The following is a 4734-nucleotide window of genomic DNA, read 5'->3' as shown; positions in this document are numbered from 1 at the left end:
GCTAGTGGATCAGGAGAACTAACATTGTCAAAATGGCAATACTTCCCAAAGCATTGTACAAATTGAATGTGATCCCTATAACGATACCCATTACATTCTTCAAAGAAATGGAGCAAACTCTCTTGAAATTGATATAGAACAATAAGCCCCCATGAACAGCTAAAGCAATTCTTGGGAAAATGAAAATGGGAGGAATCAACCTCCCTAACTTCAAACTCTACTACAAAGCAGTTATAATTAAAACATCATGGTACTGGAACAAAGGCAGAGCTACAGACCAATGGAACAGGGTTGAATATACTGACATCTCCCCCCAAACATTTGATCATCTTATCTTTGATAACGGAGCAATAAATGTGTAGTGGAGCAAGAAAAGCCTCTTCAACAAATTGTGTTGCCAAAACTGGATGGCTACATGCCAAAATATGGGCTCAGACCTCTGCCTAAACCCATGGACAAAAGTAAGATCAAAATGGATTAAAGGCCTCAATATCAGACCGGATTCCATAAGGTATATTGAAGACAAAGTTAGCAAAATCCTCTATGACATTGAAGCCAGTGGTAACTTCAAAGATGTCATGCCACTGGCCAAGCAAGTGAAAACAGAGATAGACAAATGTGACTGTCTTAAACTAAGTAGCTTCTGCACCTCAAAAGAAACAGGGACCAAAATACAGAGACCGTCTACAGAATGGGAAAGAATATTCGCCGAATACATATCTGACAAGGGGTTGATATCAAGGATATACAAAGTACTGGTTGAACGTCACGAGAAGAAAACATCAAACCCTATCAAAAAATGTGGCAACCAAATGAAGAGAAAATTTCTCAAAGAAGAAATCCGAATGGCTAAAAGGCACATGAGAAAATGCTCTACATCATTAATCAACATGGAGAAGCAGATCAAAGCAACAATGAGATATCATCTCACACTACAGAGACTGGCCCACATTCAAATGTACAAAAGCAACCGGTGTTGGTGTGGATGTGGCGAGAAAGGGACCTCCTTCACTGTTGGTGGGAATGCCAACTGGTTCAGCCCTTTTGAAAAACAGCATTGTCAATTCTCAAAAAATTAGAAATTGAGTTCCCATTTGACCCAGCAAAACCACTCCAGGGAATATATCCCAGAGAGACAAAAAATTATAGTCGAGTGACATCTGCACTTGTTTGTTCATTGCAGCACTGTTTACAATAGCCAGAGTCTAGAAAAAAACCTGCATGCCTGAGAACAGATGACTGGTTAAAGAAACTTTGGTACATCTACACAATGGAGTACTATGTAGCTGTTAGAAAATATGAAGTCATGACATTTACATACAAGTGGTACTACATGGAAAGTATTATGCTTAGCGAAATGAGTCAGGAAGATAGGGACAGATATAGAAAGATTGCATTCATCTGGGGAACATAAAGTAACAAAATAGGTGACTGACACCCAAGAATAGCCGAGAAAAGTACCAGGATGTTCACTCCATGGCTTGGAGGCTAGCCACACATGGGAGGGGAAAAGGCAGCTCAGATAGAGAAGGGATCACCAAATAAAGGGTGTTGGGAGGATCCTCCCAGGATGGGAGTTGCATGCTAAAAGTAGACTATAGATGGAACATGATTGCCACTGAATGCCTGTTTTGCAAACCACAGCACCCAAAATGAGAGAGAGAACAAAAGTTAATGACCTGCCACAGAGGCAGGGTGGGATGGAGGGAATGGGGTGTGGGAGGGGTACTGGAAACAACGTGGTGGAAAATGGGCATTGGTGGAGTGATGGGTACTCGATTATTGTATAATTGAAACAGAAGCACAAATATTTGTAAGTCTACAACTGTACCTCATAGTGTTTCATTAATAAAAATTTTTAAAAAATCTTAAAATGAATTTCAGGCTTCTGATCAATAAATACATAAAATACAAATTGAGAAAAACTCTGTATGATATTATCTTTCAGAGATGTCGTTCATTGAAGACAACACTACTTTACACTGAAAAGTAAAACAAAATCAGTAACAAACTTATAATCCACTTAATTTAAACTGTGATGCATCATAAGCTAAGTGATGATTAAATATAAGAGAAACATCTTATATTGTTGAATGGGAGAAAATATTCAAACACTGTACATATGACAATCAACAAATAGTCAAGATATAAAAAGCACCCAGAAAATTCAATGATAAGCAAGAGAGGGATTGCAGAGTGTATGGTAATTGAGCTGCATGTGGCTGACTGGCTTTGATCTACAGCAACACCTATGGTCCGCCAAGCAGTGCCAGGAATGATTTCTGAGCACAGCTTCAAGAGTAAGCTCTACCACTGTCAGATGTGGCCCCCCAAAACAAACAAGCAATAACCTTCCCCCAATAAACTCAATTATCAAAAGGTGTTTTTTTGGGGGGTCAGTAAGGGGCACATACACCTGTTTGTGCTCAGGACATACTCCTGGGTCTCCATTCAGGGAGGGATCATCAGTCCTGACAGGCTCTGGGAACCACACAGGTGCTGGAGATTGAACCTGTTAAGTCATATACATGCAAGGCAAATAACCTACTGATTCTACAGTAACTCTAGCCCAATAAAATAGTTTTTTAAGAAAAAAAAGACATTAGGGAAAAGAGTTGAAGACACTTCTCAAATTAGAAATCAATAGGAATATAAAAAGTGTTCATCATAATTGATTATTAGGGAAATACGAATCAAAAGACAATGAGATGTCAGTTCAGACCAAGAATCATTCATACAAATAAGCTTGAAAACTATTAATATGGTGAAAAGAGAAAATTCATTCCCTGTGCTGCAATGCTGTATTGTTCAGCCTCTATGGAATACAAAGTAACAACTTCTCAAAAAATATAAGTTAAACAATCATAAGATCCAGTGCTTCTATTTCTTGTCATATAATTCAAAAACATAAAAATATCCCAGAGCTCAGTGTTCTACCTGTGCTCATGTATTTCTGCAGAGTGCATTTTGTGCCAGAGCACATGTGTCATGTGCATATCCCGTCTTAAGAACTGGGCTTCCATCTCCATTCTATAGAAGCATTTGTTTTCTCTTGAGTGTGTTCTTGCTCCTCTCTCTGTCTCTCTCTCTGTCTCTTTCTCTGTCTCTCCCTCTTCTCTCTCTCTCTCATTCCCTCACCTTCCTAAATTTTTTTAAGTAAAGTCTGTTTTTACCGTTAGTGTGGAAAGTTCGGACTACGGCTGAATCTCACAAAAACAATTTTTATGAGAAACGGTCTCGTTCCTGATGTTCCATTCACTCTCAACGGGACGGCCATCTCCGAATGCAACAGTTATGTGTACCTAGGTCGGGAAGTCAACATGACGAATGACCTGGCACCTGAGTTGTGCAGGAAGAAGAGAGTGGCTTGAAACGCCTTCAAGAGCATCAAAGAAATAGCTAAGAAGACAAAGAACTTCTGGCGCCGGGCACATCTCTTCGATTCCACTGTTCTTCCTGCATTAACATACGCCTCAGAGACCTGAGCCCTACGCAAACAGGATGAGAACTCTATTCGGGTCTCCCAAAAGGAATCAAAGAGCTATGCTTGGAGTATCATGCTTCACTCAAATGAGAGAAAGAATCCGGAGTTCCGACCTCCATCAACGGTCAAGAATCAGGGACTGTCTCGTTTGGCAAGGTGTCGAAAATCAGATGGGCTGGATAGATAATGAGATTTGGAGACATCTGACTGCTGGACTAGAGCCATTACCGACTGGATTCCACAGGAATTGCGTGGCTGCCCACCTATGAGATCGTCAGACTTCTTCATCAAGACCTTGAACGATTGGTTTGAGAGTCTTTGTGTTCCTAGAACGAGCAGGCACCATTGGGCTACATTAGCATGTGACAGGGACGAATGGAGATGTTACTGGCGCCTGCTCAAGCAAATCGATGAGTAACGGGATTTCAAGTGATCAATTGTTTTTTACCTCAAAAATCGAACATAAAAATTAATTCAGAAAGCTGTACTGCATTGCTACTTCCAATAACCAAAATCTGTAAACCACAAAAATGCCCAATGACAGAAAAATGAATAATTTAAGATAGCTGTTATAATGCATTACTACTTCTGTGGGAGTGGTGTATGGGTCATACTTGATGTTGCTCACTTGTGGGCTCACTTGTGGCCCTGTAGTCAAAGACTACGCCTTGTAGTACTTGGGGATCCATTTGTGGTGCTAGAAATCAAACAAGTGTCAGCCACATGTTAGGCAATCACAACAACCCGTGGATTATCTCTCTGGTTTCTGAATTAATACATACTACAATAAAAAATTCGTTTCTTACCTTTTGCTACAACTTGGATGGAAATAGCGAATACAACGATAAGTAAAACAACTCAGAGTGAAAGCAAATGCCATATGATCTCACTCATATCTGGTACATCGGAAACACCAATAGCCAGAGAAAATTAACCTTTGGACTCTAACAACAAACTTGAATTTACCAAGGAAAGAATAATGAAAGCCAAAAGTAAATTTTGTTAAAGTTATAGTCTTGTCTCCAAGGATTCAAAGTTTAACTAAAACTATTAATTCACATTTAGCCTTCCTTTCCTTTGTTTTATACTGAAGATTAAAGTTCTTTAAATCTATTCAAAAAGTCATAAAACTGATTATTGCTGCATTTTCATTTTGAGTCATGATTACATTAGAAACCTAAATTGCTTAGTATAATAAACAATTTAGAGGGTTACCAATTTAAATTTGTTTTTGAATAAAGGTTAATTTG

This window comes from Sorex fumeus, unplaced genomic scaffold, assembly GCF_029834395.1.
Source record: "Sorex fumeus unplaced genomic scaffold, SorFum_2.1 ptg000050l, whole genome shotgun sequence".
Classification (NCBI taxonomy): Eukaryota; Metazoa; Chordata; class Mammalia; order Eulipotyphla; family Soricidae; genus Sorex; species Sorex fumeus.
This window is presented reverse-complemented; position numbering follows the sequence as displayed.